We start from the raw sequence: 17342 nt of genomic DNA on the forward strand, positions 1-17342 counted from the left end.
TCTAATGAGCCCTTGGAGCGGCTAGGTGTTCAGGTCAAGCTGAACAACGTGGCGCCACTGGGGCAACAGTCCTCTTCCTGCTGACCTTGGCAGTGTGGTGGCCTGTGCAGGAAGCCAGGGGGTGAGAGCCTCCTGCATCTGTCTATAGACAAGGAAGGGCTGACAGTGCAGGCACAACAGAGCAGAAAGAAAGAATCAGAAAAGTAATTAATCACAGTTCTGGTTCTATCATACAACAAAGAATAATTACATACCAGCTTAAGTAGGACAGTGATTAAAGATATTATTATTAGAAAGTATTGAATCAGTTTGGTTCCTGCTGTGAACTGTAAAACTACAAAATTCCAAACATACTTTTGAAATGAATTTATGCTCTCAACCACACTGTAACACTAATGACTTGGCAAATGTATAATTAAAACACACAAATGATTTACTTAGAAGGAATAAGCACAAACAAGATCCTTCTGCAAAGTTCTCTCCTGCTGTGAACATAAATTAGAATCATCAGAACAAAGTATTCAGACTTGATTCTGCTGGAAAAGGCACTGTGACATTGGCAGGCATTCAATGGTTACTAAAGACAGATAATCTCGTAATACATTACTTTGTTTCCAAATACAATATTTCATAATTCAAACATCCATGAATGGATGGCTAGTTGATACAATTATAATTTTCTACATAATATATCAAATATCTATTAAAAATAAGGTAATCTATATAGACCAATAAAGGAGAAAAAAGGAAGATAATATCATATAACATACAGAATGCATGTGCGTTTAGAGAGAGACTGAAAGACAGAGCATATACATGAAAGAATTATATACGATAGATAATCTTTAGGTGTTACTTCTTGAGGATAGAAACACTGAATGTTCCATTTTGAAGTTTCTTCAGGGTTTATATCCTTTTTGTAGAATCCAGCACAGAGGAATGAGGGGTAAATAAACAAGTACTATTTATCATGGCCCGCAGAGAATCTCAAGGATCAATCAAAAGGTATTAACATTACTTGAATGAATCCTGCTTGTCCTTTAAGCTTGTCTGAAAACTCACTTCTGCACTGACTTAGTGTAATTTCAAAGCTACTTCATTTCCTGTTTTCAACTAAAACTGCATTTTCAGCTGGGTGTCCTGTGTTCAAATGGTGGTCTGCAGAAATGGTGACCTAGTGATCCTTGCAGAAATTTATCAGCATGAGTCAGTAATCAAAGAGGATCATTTCTTGACTGAAGAAGCAGTTCTTTTCCAGGTTAGCAAGGGTGCCCAGAAGAGGGAAGATAGAGAGATAGATGGAATAGGATGGAGTTTTCCCCTTTACTGCCCAAAGCTCTGGGATGAACAGTGATGGAGAGAGGGTTTAATCATGAAACTGAAGGGCCTGGAGAAGATGCTCATCTCATCCCACAACAGACAGAAAAACCATAGTATAGAATTGGCTGTTACCCAGTCCAAGCTCGCTCTGCTCACCACATGACAAGCCAATGAATTGAGGACGAGGTGCTGAGGCAAGGAATACGACTTTGCATGGAAAGCCAACTGATTGAGAAGATGGCACACTAACGTCTCCAAATAACCATCTTGTTGGTGTCCAGATGCCAGGTCCTTTTATGGATCAGAGATAGGGAAGGGGGGGAAACAAAGTAAAAAGGTCACTTAATCTTACAAGTATCTGCTAGAATGGCAAGCCTTAGGCGGGGGATGTGTTAATTTCTTCCTTCCTGCCATCTACATGGAACAACAGACTGGTTCCAAATTGGGAAAGGAGTACAACAAGGCTGTATATTGTCAGCCTGTTTATTTAACTTATATGCAGAGTACATCATGCCAAATGCCAGGCTGGATGAAGCACAAACTGGAATTAAGATGGCCAAGAGAAATATCAATAACCTCTGATATGCAGATGACACCACCCTTATAACAGAAAACAAAGAGGAACTAGAGAGCCTCTTGATGAAAGTGAAAGAGGAGAGTGAAAAAGCTGGCTTATAGCTCAACATTCAAGAAACTGAGATCATGGCATCTGGTCCCATCATTTCATGGCAAATAGATGGGGAAACAATGGAAACAGTGACAGACTTTATTTTCTTGGGCTCTTTCTTGGGCTCTACAGTCACTGCAGATGGTGACTGTAGCCATAAAATTAAAAGACGCTTGCTCCTTGGAAGAAAAACTATGACCAACCTGCTGCTGCTGCTGCTAAGTCGCTTCAGTCGTGTCCGACTCTGTGCGACCCAATAGACGGCAGCCCACCCGGCTCTCCCGTCCCTGGGATTCTCCAGGCAAGAATACTGGAGTGGGCTGCCATTTCCTTCTCCAATGCATGAAAGTGAAAAGTGAAAGTGAAGTCTTTCAGTCGTGTCCGACTCCTAGCGATCCCGTGGACTGCAGCCTACCAGGCTCCTCCATCCATGGGACCTTCCCGGCAAGAGTACTGACCAACCTAGACAACATATTAGAAAGCAGAGACATTACTTTGCTGACAAAGGTCCATCTAGTTAAAGCTGTAGTTTTTCCAGTAGTCATGTATGGATATGAGAGTTAGACCATGAAGAAAGCTGAGCATCGAAGAATTGATGATTTTGAACTGTGATGTTGGAGAAGATTCTTGAAAGTCCCTTGGACTGCAAGGAGATCAAACCAGTCAACCCTAAAAGAAATCAGTCCTAAATATTCATTGGAATGACTGATGCTGAAAGCTGAAACTCCATTACTTTGGCCACCTGATGCGAAGAAATGACTCATTTAAAAAGATCCTGATGCTGGGAAAGACTGAGGGCAGGAGAAGAAGAGGGTGACAGAGAATGACCTGGTTGGATAGCATCACTGATTTGATGGACATGACTTTGAGCAAGCTCCAGGAGTTGGTGATGGACAGGGAAGCCTAGCAGGCTGCAGTCCATGGGGTTGCAAAGAGTTGCACACGATTGAGCAAAGAACAGAACTGAACTGATTTGCTAGAATGGCAAGCCTTAGGCAGGGGTGTGTATTAATTTCTTCCTTCCTGCCATCTACAGGTGGACAGGCTTCTGAACAATGGCACTTAAGCTTAACAGTCAGGCAGAGGGGCAGGATTCTCTGAGGCAGGCCCTTAAGTGTGATTATAATAACAAAAGCCACCAAAGAAATAGACCTAGCAGGGAGAGTGAAATTGACTCCTCCCTGCTACAGCTCTGTGCCCAGAGACATTCCCAGGGAAGCAGGAGGAGCTTAGTGAGGAGGCAAGAGAAGAATCTGAGTGGTTAAGTTCATAAACACAGCAGATACCACCTTGCTGCTGCTGCTAAGTCACTTCAGTCATGTCCAACTCTGTGCGACCCCATAGATGGCAACCCACCAGGCTCCCCCGTCCCTGGGATTCTCCAAGCAAGAACACTGGAGTGGGTTGCCATTTCCTTCTCCAATGCATGAAAGTGAAAAGGGAAAGTGAAGTCGCTCAGTCGTGTCCAACTCCTAGCGACCCCATGGACTGCAGCCTACCAGGCTCCTCCGTCCATGGGATTTTCCAGGCAAGAGTACTAGAGTGGGAATGCCTGAAATACAGAGGGATATTTGAGAAGGAAAAACCATGGCCATAACCTGGGCAACAACATTAATAGGAGTACATTTGCAATCAAGGCCTGTATGGGGCTCACATATTAAACAAAGTATCAGGAGTTGGTCAGCCTGTCCAGGAGTCAAGGTCCATAGCTTCTTCTCTGATGGGGGTGAAGAGCGGAGTAGATTATATATTCCTTACTTCCAGGATTCTGGTCTCTTAAAAAGCTATGGTCTATAGGACTACATTTGAATTTAGGTCATAACTTCTTTAGCCTACTGCTGAAGACTGCCAAAATACGTGGTTTCTCTTTTTAAAATGAAGTTCCTCTGTGCTAATATCATAAAAATTCATGGAATCTTCAATTTATCTTTGAGTTCTGATCCAATTTTTTAATGATACATTTCTACTTGACATTGTGATAGAAACTGTCTTCTTTGATCACTTAATCAAATGCTAATCACATAAAATGCACTTTTCAAAAGACCCCCATGAACTCAGAATCTCTGAAAATGTTACTTGATATTAAGTTAAATCACTGAGTATACCTAGATAAGAACAGCAGGGTTAAGAAAAAACAATGAAGGCCCAATGGCATTTGCTACCAGTCCCCATTCAGGTATTGGGCTGTACTTTTAGCAAAGCCAAGTCTTTAAGAATGTGCCATAGGCTTTATTGGAAAAGACATAAATAATGGAGCTGAAGCCTGGAAAATGGCAAGCTGGCTCAACTTCTTGGAGCATCATTTGTCAGATCCAGCTGCAAAAGCTAGAAGCTATAAAAAATGCATACAGGATTTCTTTTTAAGCATTAACACACCACTACTTTAAATGTTGGTTCTGACTGAGAAATTCCTCTCTGCAGGTACTTTTTACCCCTGTAACCTCAGCAAGCTGCCAGGGCCTCAGGAGACTAAACAAATTGCTAACTTAAAAATTCATTATAGTATCTGCTCTCTTTCCAAGACATAAAATGTGCTCTGTAATTTGCTCTTCTGAATCCCCAGGGACCTTAATCACCAAGGCCCCATGTGCTCATATGACGCCATCTCTCATCTATTATTAATATACTGGACAGTTCTTAAAATGCATCACACCCGAAAGTCCTAAAATGAGAAGTGAAAATGCCACTAGCCAGCACATTGATTTTCCCGAGGTAAGCAATATCTAAAGAGATGACAAAGATGATATTAACGCACCAGATTCCCAGGCAGAAAGTATAAAGGGTTAAACTCTATACTCTGTATTTACTAACAGATGGTGGCAAATGGATAATGAAGTCCAGGGTGTGAAGTCACTGTTAGAAGTTCATGAATGAAAGGAATTCAGTTCTGTGCAGCTAAGAAATATACAGTTATCAGGAATAGAATATAAAAGTATGAAATTTAAGACAACAATATTTTGAAAATATAAAGACATCTGGATATAGGTTCAGAATTAGGACGGATAAAGCACCTGGCTTCTTATCTTACCACATTTCAATGACTTATAAAAATGGCACATAAATTCAAGATGGTTATAATTCAAGTAGGCCCAGTCAAGACATTGCCACTTAGAAAGGGCCCATATGTGAAAGAAGAAGATAAGAATCAGAGGAGGAAACTGACACAGCCTCAGGGTAAAATGGGATTCCTGAGAAAGTGATGGAAGTGTGAAAAATGAGTGTTACTGATATTTTCAAACTAAACCCTTGGAGTCTAGGTCATGATGAAGAACCAGACTTTCTTTCTCTGAAAACCTGGGTCTTAAATCCATTCAAAGCACTTCCTTAAAATTAGTTGACAGGCAAATATAGTAGAAATGGATTAAATGGACGAAGGAATAGAAAGTCATAACCAAAAAAACCACAAGAACTGTAATGGATTTTGTAAGGATAATGTTTCCATCCTAAAGAAGTACAGGACTTTCTTCAAATGCAGTCATAGGTAGAGGCAGAGAACAATCTGATTAGAAAGAGGAACAAAAGAGTCCTAGAACTCTTGAGAGTTTGGCCAGCAATCATAACCTATTACAGATGAGATCAGAGTTATGCAAAGATAAGAGGTGGAAAGGCTAAATTAAGAGTATGATCTGACTGTGGCTCTCAGTCTTGATGATGTTAGCATATGTGATGAGGGAATGTGTCACTCAGACCAGTAATCAGCCTAGAAGCAGAAAGGAGGAGGGCGTGGTAAGGACCCATCACTGGGCACACACGGCTGGTGGGATCAAATCACTTCCCTCTCCATGTGCTCTTGGCTATGGGGTTTGGATTTATACTAGGCATTCCCTTGGTCTGGATAAAAGACCCCTCAAGATCACCTACATAACTTCAATTTTGTCTTTACTTCGTATCCCTTTGACTATGAATTCAGCCCTTCAGTCACCCTGATGCAAGAAGGATTTATAAAATGATAAAAACAAATAATTTGTAGCTGGAAACATATTCTCCAGCAAAATTAATAAATCAACATTTGGATTACCATGCTCTCATAACTTAACATGAATCTGTTCTCTCCTCTCATGTCAAGAGGTCTTTCATGAGGCACTGGTGTATAAACTTCCAGAACTACAGATTGAACATCAGAGCCAGGTGACAGGAATTTTGCCACCCTGTGGGGCATCTTGGCAGCCAGTCAGCTAGACCCCCTTAAGTGGCTCTACCTTCTCATGTTACAGAAAAAAAAAGAAAGAAACATGTACAAATACATGATCCACTACTGCATTTAGCACTAGATGACTGTGACTCAGAAATCAACTATACATATCAACTGCTACTACTGCTAAGTCGCTTCAGTCGTGTCCGACCAGGCTCCCCCGTCCCTGGGATTCTCCAGGCAAGAACACTGGAGTGGGTTGCCATTTCCTTCTCCAATGCATGAAAGTGAAAAGCGAAAGTTGATACCAAATCCACTACACTCTTCAAGAATAGACCCTACATCTATTTTGTTTGTTCTGGGCTCTAACATGGTGCCTGACATACATGGCATGCTCAGTCACTCAGTCGTGCCCAGTTCTTTGTGAACCTATGGACTGTTGCCCACCAGGCTCCTCTGTCCATGGAATTTCCCAGGTAAGAATACTGGACTGGGTTGCCATTTCCTCCTTCAGGGGATCTTCCTATCCCAGGGCTTGAACAGTCTCCTGCACCTCCTGCATTGGCAGGCGGGTTCTTTACCACTGAGCTGCTTGACATACATTAGGGACCTGAGAAGTGCTTTTGAAGAAATAAAATTTTAAGAAAGGGAAACGTAAAGAAAAAAGAGAAAGAATTCAGGCTCCTTCCGGAAGATGAAGCTGCTGGTGAGTCATGATGACTTTTCATATGACTACTAGGCCAAGGGGTTTCCATCCTTCTGAGTAGTTATTCATAAAAATTTTTGGAGGGCAGAGAAAACTGAAAATAGATCAGTCATGTAACTGGACAAAATAATATAAGGTGGTGAAGATGCAAGTTATTCTTACTTTAATATAAACACAGAATGAGATTATTTAAAAATAGCTTCCTATTTGTATACATCATTCAGTTTGAAGAAAAGAGACATGTGAAGTGAAGTGAAAGTCGTTCAGCCGTGTCCAACTCTTTGCAACCCCATGGAATACATTCCATAGAATTCTCCAGGCTAGAATTCTGGGTAACCTTCCCCTTCTCCAGGGGATCTTCCCAACCCAGGGATCAAACCAGGGTCTCCTGCATTGCAGGTGGATTCTATTATCAGCTGAGCCACAAGGGAAGCCCAGACATGTGAAAGGCCACTGTATTTGTCTATTAGTTGACTCAGGAATAAGTAGCCTACAGTGATCAGTTAGAGCCAAAAAATAAAATTGATAGAAAAATAGAATAACGACTTATAAAAAGATGCATAAAAGAGCTATCCTTCTGTTGCTCTTATGTCATCTAAGGAAGCAGAGAGATATAAACCATAGCTGATAATTCAGGATGCTCATACCTTTGTCATGGAGACCTAGCAGGACTTTGACACACACTCTGGACACTGTTTTGTCATATTATGCTGTGTTGAAATATTATGAACTCCCTAACATTGAAGCTATTCCTATGCTGTTAAAAGGTCAGAGTTTAAGGTCCAAGAAAAAGACCTATTAAAATATCTTTTTAAAGAGGACATTGTGAAATAAGCCAGACCCAAAACAACTAATAACAATGATCTACTTATATAAAGTACCTAGAATAGTCAAATTACAGACAGAGAAAGAAGACTAGCAGTTACCAGGAGCCTGGGGAAAGAGGGATGGGGAATTCCTGTTTAGTGGGTACACAGTTTCATTTGGGGATGATAAAAAGGTTCTGCAGATGATCTGTGGTGATGATGACACAACAATGTGACTGTACTTAATGCCACTGAACTGTACACTTAAAAATAGTTAAAATGGTAAGTTTCGTGTTAAGTGTATAGTGTATAGTGAAGTTGCTCAGTCGTGTCTGACTCTTTGAGACCCCATGGACTGTAGCCTACCAGGCTTCTCTGTCCATGGGATTCTCCAGGCAAGAATACTGGAGTGGGTTACCATTTCCTTCTCCGGGGATCTTCCCGACCAGGGATTGAACCTGGGTCTCCCGCATTGAAGGCAGACACTTTAACCTCTGAGCCACCACCACAATTAAAATATCAAGTGAGGAATTAGTCACTCACTAGACTCAGAAAGCACAATTTGAATGGAATGAAACCAGTAACCCAGACAATGCAACCTCTTCTTCCCACTCACGGGGCTGGGATACTGAAATTATGTGAAAATTAATTTTCCATTAAGACCCTTGAGCAGACATAGTTAGAATGTCCCTCCCATCCTACATGTAAATGATTCTAAGAACTTAAAGCCATCACTGTTATTTACTGATGATCTGCCCTGAGCCAACACTAATTGCTTTATACAAGGCATTTCTTTAGAATGTAATTTAAGACCCATGTGTTCCAGCACCAGCTTAACTCTCCCATCCCACTAACGGTTCCCTCCTCTACATTTGGCCAACTGGGGACCATCCTGAAGCTTCAGCCTCAAGAATTCAGCTTCCTCTGATAACCCTCACAAGATCACAGCCTAAGCCAGTGTTTCCCAAACCAGGCTCCACATAAGAATCACCAGAGGACTGAAAATTACTGGTCCCCAAGCTACAGCCTAGAGATTTTGATTTAACTGGTCAATGGTGTGTCCAGGGTATTTGGTATTTTTTTTAAAACTCTCCAGGGGATCCTAATCAACAGTCAAGGCAGAGATCCATCGACCTAAACTGAGTTACTTATTTTCCCTGAGTACCTGAGGCCCCTCATGCTTCACACTACAATACTAGCCTGCACCTTGCTTTATTATAATCACATGTTAGCTGGGCCTTCCCTTTTGAACACAAGCTCCTTGAAAGCAAGTTCAAGTTCACCACTGTATTCATAAGCCTGGAACAGCACCTGCCATATAGTAAGGGCTCAATAACTACCCTTAGTTGCTTTCTGTAATTCACTTTGCACCGACTCTGAATGACAGGTCTTATCATCCCCTATTTAAAAATGAGCCCTCTGAGGCTCAGAGAGGCTAAATCATTTTCCCAAAATCACACAGCAAGTGAATGGCAGAGCCAGGATTAGAACTTTGTTCTCTGATTGTAAAATTCTGTTCACTACATTAAAGCGATTTCAGACTCCTTGAATAATTTGCTCATATTAAATGAATTGTTTTTAGTGAATTAGAAATAAAGACAAATCTGGAAACTGTAAGTGTGCTGTGAGTAACTGGGTAAGATACTCAAAATCTAAAAATCACTCAGTTTCTTAAGGTTGTTGGAGATAAGCTTTCGCACAACCTGCGCCCGGGCTGAATAATCAGAAGCATGCAGCTGAAGAGGCCTCATGGCCACTCCTGGAAGAATATTCTGTTTCTCAATAATAGAACTCTCCTTTCTAGGACTCTAGAGCCAATAAACCTGAAATGGTTTTGATGTATTGACTTCTGAGCAAACAAATAAAACTAGTAAGAGAAAACTGTGAGATTGTAATGTCCACTGCAACTTTCTTAGGCAACCACATCAGATACTGCTGATAACCACCTATTCAATTTTAGGACTTTCAAGTTTCCTGTGGCTACCCAGTCTCCAGCACGGTATTTGTTTTCCCTCAAAGGCAAACACCACTGAGACAACCCCACTGCCTGGAGAGAAGAGAGCTCCTGCATGGGACTAGATACACCTGCACGGATCTCTTTTCCCAAATACAAGGCAGTCACTGACTTCTGGAACACACTTACTTCCTGAGATGAGCTTCCATTGCTCAGGTCTCTCTGACTGCTCAGGAGAGGAGCTTGGCTACCAAGTGTCAGGTGGCCGAGGAGTGCCAATTGCTTATTGTTCAGTTCCCAGGGCCACCTCTAATTATGGAAAACTGGAAGTATATACAATAGTAAGTGAACATTTCTGCCTACAATTCAACCAGACAGTTGGCACAGAGTGTACAAGTCTGTGATTAAGATGGTGAGTCAGGCCACAAGCCTAGGTTTGTACAAATATTCTGGCTTATTATGGGATGGATCACTATATGGTAAATCTTGGCACAAACAAATAAAAAGGCTTTTTAAATTATCTTGGAAATCAGGAGGTTTCACAACTATCTCTCAAAGCTTGCAGGGCAGTCTCTAAAACGTCATGAGAGGTCTGTTTCTTTCACAGCGTCACTTAATGGACATATCACAGTCGTTAAGGACTCTGGGTGTGAATCCTACAGCTCAATAGGCTCGGGCCCTGAAACAATTTCTTAATGATCTTTTAGCTTTTTTCCCTTAATCTGTGAAAGGGAATAAGGATAGCAGCAAATAGAGTTATTGTGAGAATTAAATATTACTGCAAGTAATATACTTAATACAAATGTCTTCTGAATCTTGAGACATTTCCCAACACTGGGCTCTGAGTCCTCATACAGGCAAAAGAGTTTCGCAAAGTACATTAGTTTCCAGATTTGGAGATTTCCCAGATCAGTTCGTTTAAAAAAAAAAGATTTGGCGATGGAAGAATATGATATATAGCTGGCAACCTCTGGTTTTCTTGTGTTATGTCACGTAAGAACATTAGGATTGTCAACATTATTTCATGAAATAAATGATACTTAAGCACAAAAGAGAAAGAAAGAAAGACAGAAACAAGTCTAAAATAGTATCTTGTTTTTAAATTTTGAATAAATTCAGCCTTCTGAAAAACATACATTATCCATATCTTTCTCATCTGCTCTCTGGCAGGTGAAGAACTATCAGAGAATATCAATAATGCATGAACTAGCATTTGAGAACCATCTGACAGCCTCCCCTGGCATCTCTCTGTGATCCCAGAGGATCATGGACCCAAAAGCAAAACTGAGACTCCATCCTTCTTGTGGCTGGATCCCAGGAAGTTCTCAAAGTTAAGTCTCTTAAGATTCAGAAGACATGATCAGATGTAAAAAAGAAATACAGAAAGTCTGTGAGGGGTGGCCAGAATAGGAACCCTAAATTTTTGTGGTTTTCACATAAGATGTTCATGGCACTCCCAAATAAGGGCACATGACAACTTGAGATATGACACTGTGACACTTACTGTAAGGCTGTAAGTTCAGTCTTGAATCAAACTGATGACTATCACTTTAAAGAGAACAGAATACACTTAAAGAAGGTATCAGATTAACACCAGGAGTATTATTAGATTTTCCCTATGCTAACACATTGGCAGCATTTTTCTGTATTGTTTAGTAAAGAATTGGAGTTGCTTATAAATTTATGCTGAAACTCATAACTCACTTTCAGAGGCTAATGTGAGCTGCCCTACTTGCACAGGGAGCTGTATTTACCATACCTACTATTCCTACGTTTCCATTAGAATGCAATTATCCTGCTTGGGAAAAAATAAAGGTCACTGGGTTAATGGAGCTTACCTTCCTTTTATAGTCCATAAATAATAAATCAGATATAATATTTAAAAAGAAAACCACATCCTTCATATCATTGTATTTCTGATGCTTTTTTTCATAGGACCTTTTGAGTACCTGGCACTTACTATGGCCATAAGTCTTGCGGTCCATCAAGTTCCCACAGCACAGGTTCAGTACAAAGTACATGGCATGTGTCTATTAAATTGATATTCATCAATACTAAAACATCCACAAAATTTCCTATGACATTTTCAAATCAGATTATTGAATACTCCACTCTGAATTCGAGGAGTGTATCACAGAATGATTTATCCCAGCAAACACACAGAAAACCTCGTGAGCTTGATCTAAGTATTGACAGAGATATCTATTTAAAACATTTGAAACAAATACAGATTCAGATGCCTTCCTTTGCTTCCAGAATGACTCAGCAACAGATGTCGTAAGTAGCCAGTAACCAGTGCTTGTGACCATGCTAAGAGCAATAAATGGCTCAAGGTAAGACTCTCCTGCCACTAGTTTCTCTAATGAAAAAATGAAGACTTTCCTGCCAGCTAAATAGCTGAATAGGGCTCTCAGCCCAAAAGAATCTAATCAACGCTTTCACTTCAGACTTCCCAAGGGATCAACTAGGCAATCGTGCCAGTACCTAGCACATCAAAACTTATAGGCAGATTAGGAATGCATGGCCTAAACAGCTTCAGAAAGCCATTTGTCTCGAATTATATTAAAAAAACAACAAAATTTAGAGCCGCTGCTGTTGGATCATCAACACCCTGAAACTAACAGGACGTCTCATGAGATTTATCCAAGAAATAATTTTAAAATAATATGGGAATGAGAATACACCCCTGAGCCTGCTGTAAGAACTGTTAAACACTTATAAATCACTTTCCAAAAACAATGAAAATCTCTGCTTTCCGCTTAACACAGGCTTGTGTAACAAAATGCACTTCAACTGCCAACAAACAGAATCACACACAACCCCTGCAGCAGCAGCACAGCATGTTTCTGTGAATAAGCATTTTAGGTTCAGATCATAAACCTAGCAATGAACCAAGCAACCACTTGCATTAACAACACAGCATTATAAGCACACTTTAAAAAAGTTAATTTGAAGAGCATGTATCTGTCAATAGCACATGATTATCTGTTTTTATTATAATTAGTAACAACAAAATGGTAGTTAACTACCATTTACTGAGTGCTGTTCAGCTGGGCACTGATCTATAAGTTCAATGTGCATTATCTAAATTAATCCCTGAAAAAGCTTTATGGTCTATGATAGGTGACAGAATATCCCACCCCCAAATATGCCACTTTGACATGAGAATTATTTAGAACTAAAGACTTTAAAAACAACATGTAAGAAGGGCATTCTAAGCTCCCCTTTTCTTCCTGAATATAGAATATCAAAAACTCCCATGTAGGGACTTCCCTGGTGGTCTAGTGGTTAAGAATCCACGTGTCGATGCAGGGCACAAGGGTTTTATCCATGCCTAGAAGATCCCACATACTTTGGGGCAACTAAGCTGGTGTATCACAACTACTGTGCCCGAGCTCTCCAGAGCACGTGCTCCGCAACAAGAGAAGCCACTGCAATGAGAAGCCTGCGTGCTGCAACTACAGAGCAGTCACCCACCCCACAGCCTAAAATTAATTAAAAAAAAAAAACAAAAACTCCTATCTGAAAGATGCCCTCCCTAAACCAAGAGAAAAGAACATTCTTCCATGGTGAGTCAAAGCCAAGAGAATTCTGTACAAACAGACCTTGCTAAAATAATTCCTATCTTCTTATCTTTTTCAATCTTCCTTCAGCCTCCCCATATATTTTAGTTACATTCCCACAAGTGCCTCTCTTTCTTCAACCTGGTATAAAAGTATTTAGGTTTTGTCACTTCTTTGGGTCTTCCTGTCATTATAAGGGCTCCTGTGTTATGTAAACCTTATAGAAATGTATATGCTTTTCTCTTGTTAATCTGTTCTATGTCAGTTTAATTTTCAGACCTAGCTGAAAAACTCCAAGAGGATAGAGGGGGAATTTTGCCTCCCGTACTTCTGTAATGGAATTGTTATCTAATTAAATCTACTGACCTAACAGCACAGAGCATTAAGACCTAACATTTTATAGACATTTAATTTTCCTTAGTACTCATTCTCAATGTAAATATTTTGGGGCTTTGAAATTTATTTAGGCTGTGGTCCACGGGGTTGCAAAGAGTTGGACACGACTGAGGACTGAACTGAACCCAAGACCTCTCCACTTAGGGACTTCTGGTTTCAAGGATCTCTAAATCCAATCAGCCCTTGACTAAATATAGAAATGAAGCAAGTTTTATCTTTACATACAAGCTGCTTTCTTAGCCTAAATTTTATCCCTTTCGCATAAAATCTTTTGAAAGGATAAAATTTCTTTAAAGAATCAGAAAGAGCCCCGTGAATCCGTAAGTGTTTTAGCATAATTTCTCTATTTTTTAATGCAACCCTGATTCCTGAGCTACATGGTTTGCAACTCCTTCATTTAACCAGTCAGTCACTCATGTAAGTCATTTGATAATCTTGTATGTCCTCTACATTGACAAACTATATAATAGGCTATAAATTGGCTCTACAATGCTAAGGAAAACTGCTTTTACTAAGCATGTCAATTACCAAAATACATAATACTCAAGGACAATATTATAGTATACTATGTTAATTATTTTAATGCAATGATACATATAATTTTTTAATCTTAATTTAAAAAAATGATGATGAGAGACTAATAAATTGGGACAGTATTTACCCCTATGAAGTTGCCTTCTCCAAACGCACTTAAAATTTCAGAGTTGGTATTTTTGTTCATGCTTATATTACTTGACATGACCTTTAAATGTCCAGCACGAACCAAGTAGTATTTCAAGGGTACGTGTCCTTGTCTCAGAATCATACTTTCAGCTTCAAATCTGGGGAGAAAGAATATTAAAAACATCTCTTCTGTGAGTTAGAAGTCATTTTTGGCTAACAAAATCCTGTCATCTTCTTCCGTAAAGAATTTTACTTTTTATTTTCTTAATAAAATTATCATCCTCTTCTCATTAAGACCTTGAAGGCAGGGACACTAGTCAACTTGTCTATAGCTATAGCATCCAAGCCTAGAATGGTGCTTGGGTCAGAAAGTCGACACTCAATGAACATATGTTAAATGGATTTATAAACAGGCAAAAGGGGGTATCACACAACCACAGAACAGAAGGTCTCCCTACAAAATAATTTGTTAGATGAGCCCTGCTATTTCACAAAATACAGGTGTTTTTTGAAATCACTACTGCTGAATTCATGACATAAAGCCAGATTTTTGGCTTTCTGGGAGACATAAATTTGATGTTGACTTGCATTCCTTCTATCAAGAATTTTTAAAATTACTGTATTCAAGAGAAGTTTTGTAAATCTGTTTCTTTCCCCTATTTGTAAATTTTTAGCCAGAAAGAGCAGTCCGCCCTTAGTTTCTAGAACCTGCCCTAGTAGTAATGCATGGTAAGTGCTAATAAACATAAAAATGACATGGGGCAGTTGATTAAAAAATTCAAGATTCCTGGATACCCTTGGAATTCTGATTTGGTAAGTCTGGGGTAGAGCCAGCCAGGAATCTATTCTTAAAAGACTGTCCAGATTATCTGATGAGGACCACACTTTGAGAAATACCATAATTGAAGCTAAGAATAAATGTCATTTATTTTGTTTTTTTCTGATATGAGTAATTGTTGTGAAGACCAGAACATGTTCTATGAAATATTAAGAAGTTCTATGAACTATTGGGATAGTTTCTGATTTTCAGTTAGCAGTTATACTATCCAGAATTCTTTCTTCCTAGAAGAACAGTTATAATTTCTTTATTCCATATCAGGCAGGTGTAATTATCAGAGAATGTGAATGGGAAAGAAGACAGCGGTATTAGATACTAAAGACACAACCATCTCTATGTTATCAGTGAGAAGGCCTGAATTCTAGCACTTGATGAGCTAGATACATTAAAAAACCTTGAAAAAAATCACTTAAGCTCCAATTCCTCACTTACAAAATAGGAATATACCAACATTCCTCATAGTAATGTTTTAGGGGAAAAGCATGGAATATATAACAGTGACTTAAATTATTCAAAAGGAAGATATTTTGTAAAGAAAGTATTGAGGATTTTGGCCCTACTTCAATAAATTTGACATCGCAGAAGCAGGATAACTTCCAACAAAAAACCATACAAGTTGATAAGTAAGCCTGTCGCAGTTCCATGGATGCTGACGTGGGACTCTTGAGTCAGAGACAAAGGACTTTACCAGTTGCAGCAGGAGAAACAGGTGTATCAGTATTGTCGCACCAGTCCTCAGATCTCTCAAGGCAACATGGAGGGCCCAGTGGAGCCTGCACACACAGTATGGTGAGTCCCAGAGGAGGATTCTATGCATAGGAAATCCGCAGCTGTAGAATAGGAAGTAAGTAAGGTGGTTTGTCTGAAAGGTGACCAGGTGCTGTGAACTGCAATGCATTACTTTCTCAGGATTACCAAGTGCATAAACATTCCAAGAAATGGCCCAGGTTTAAAAAAAAAAAAAAAAAAAGTCAAAGACTTGGGTGGAGAAGGCAATGGCAACCCACTCCAGTAAAATCCAATGGATGGAGGAACTTTGTAGGCTGAGTCCACAGGGTCGCTAGGAGTCAGGCACGACTGAGCAACTTCACTTTCACTTTTCACTTTCATGCATTGGAGAAGGAAATGGCAACCCACTCCAGTGTTCTTGCCTGGAGAGTCCCTGGGACAGGAGAGCCTGGTGGGCTGCCGTCTATGGGGTCGCACAGAGTTGGACATGACTGAAGCAACTTAGCAGCAGCAGCAGCAAAGTCTTGGGATGTATACAGCAAGATGCATAGGAACATAAGAGGCTCAAGCAGGCTGTATCTCAACATATAGCACATAATAATACAAATGAATGGAATTTTAAAATAAAGTTAGATGGCTACTTAAAGAATTATGATTCTAGTTCTAAAAGGGAAAAAGGCAAGGAGAAATTTTACAATGTTATTTTCACTGCCTTTGAGAAGAGGATCATAAGATTACAATGTGAAGACTCCCGACTTTGTATTGTTTATGTTAACAGCAATTTTTAAAAACCATGACTAAAGCTCTTTAGACTTTAAAAAAATATCAAAAATTCCTGAACTAACTGCCACATCACAGAAATATCCTCAAGATAATGATTAGTTTCCATGAACTAACTGTAGGAGAACAGTCCATAGGACCACCAAGAAATTACGAGAATGAGGCCAACAGTAAGGATGTGATGGAAAAGGACGGAGAAGGTGGGAGAACCTGAGAACTTACAAATTTAGCATTTTAATGGAAAAGGTCTGGAATTCAAGACTCAATCAGAGTTGAGGCCTCACAGAAACAGGAGGATTCCACATTCTGTTTTCTTCCCTTTATATTGTAAAAGTGTGGATGAGAGCCAGTCATTCCCAGCCAGGTTTTGAAGTACATCATTTGGCTGCCAGACGCCCATTATACTAATTGGATCACCAGTTTCCTCTCTATCTTGTTGACACAAGGATTCTAGAGCTACCTATTTCTTTCACAGCATTAAAATTTAAGCCTGCCACACATACAATAAACCATAAAATATTCACATAGGCCTGTACTCTGCTTTGGTATTATATCGTAACTCCAGAATGATTCTTCGATAGCCTGAATGAGTGACGAGAAGGCATGCCAATACTAAACAGGTTTCCCACGCTTAAACATTTAATTTTATACTTCTGAGGCATTTGACACATTTGTGAATTACAGTTTGATTCCAAGCATCATCTTTCTCAATAATTTTTTCTTGTTTAGAATATAGCTACAACTACTCCCAGTGGAGAAACAGAAATCAGAGTACTTCTATTAGGAGT

At 39.7% G+C, this 17342-nt stretch overlaps 1 long non-coding RNA gene across 2 annotated transcripts in view; it reads right to left on the reverse strand.

Annotated features, from left to right (window-relative positions):
- Positions 1-258: 258 nt before the first annotated feature.
- Positions 259-17342, reverse strand: part of LOC101906526 (uncharacterized) — a 32093-nt gene continuing 15009 nt past the window's right edge. Inside the window, exons 5-6 of one of the 2 annotated variants that reach the window (XR_003035159.2) lie at positions 15734-15875; positions 259-14365 (exon numbers count right to left, since the gene is read on the reverse strand). This is a non-coding gene — a long non-coding RNA (uncharacterized lncRNA). Of the gene's footprint in view, positions 15876-17342 lie in introns of both variants that reach the window. The other variant, XR_003035158.2, reaches the window with a different exon arrangement.

This window comes from Bos taurus, chromosome 6, assembly GCF_002263795.3.
Source record: "Bos taurus isolate L1 Dominette 01449 registration number 42190680 breed Hereford chromosome 6, ARS-UCD2.0, whole genome shotgun sequence".
NCBI classification, from domain to species: domain Eukaryota; kingdom Metazoa; phylum Chordata; class Mammalia; order Artiodactyla; family Bovidae; genus Bos; species Bos taurus.